The sequence below is a fragment of the Oryzias melastigma genome, linkage group LG12 (genome assembly GCF_002922805.2).
Source record: "Oryzias melastigma strain HK-1 linkage group LG12, ASM292280v2, whole genome shotgun sequence".
Classification (NCBI taxonomy): Eukaryota; Metazoa; Chordata; class Actinopteri; order Beloniformes; family Adrianichthyidae; genus Oryzias; species Oryzias melastigma.
The window spans coordinates 10591168-10591434 of record NC_050523.1 but is presented as its reverse complement, the minus strand read 5'-3'; the positions used below and the strand labels follow the sequence as shown (position 1 = coordinate 10591434).

Genomic DNA, 267 nt, shown 5'->3' with positions numbered 1-267 from the left:
AAAAAAAAAAAAAAATGGGACATGCCTTTTTTTTATTTCTTTGCTGGCTTCTATTCCTCATTTTTCGAGCATCTGCATAAAACTCAGTAAAGCTTCCTTCAGTCGAGGGCTGACGCATTCTCTCCATACTTGCGTCAATCAGGCATTTTAGAAGTTTCACTATTTGTCTAATCAATTAGCGGTGGCTGTGACCTCTGCAGGCTTTTCTCATTCTTCTTTGGTCTGAGTCATTCCCCTCCTCTTTCTCTCCCACTGTATAGACATCTG

The 267-nt window shown here is 40.4% G+C and overlaps 1 protein-coding gene across 1 annotated transcript in view; it reads left to right on the top strand.

The window, feature by feature from the left end:
• LOC112163233 (nucleus accumbens-associated protein 2) overlaps positions 1 to 267 on the top strand; it is a 30102-nt gene that overhangs the window by 20008 nt on the left and 9827 nt on the right. The window lies entirely within an intron of this gene.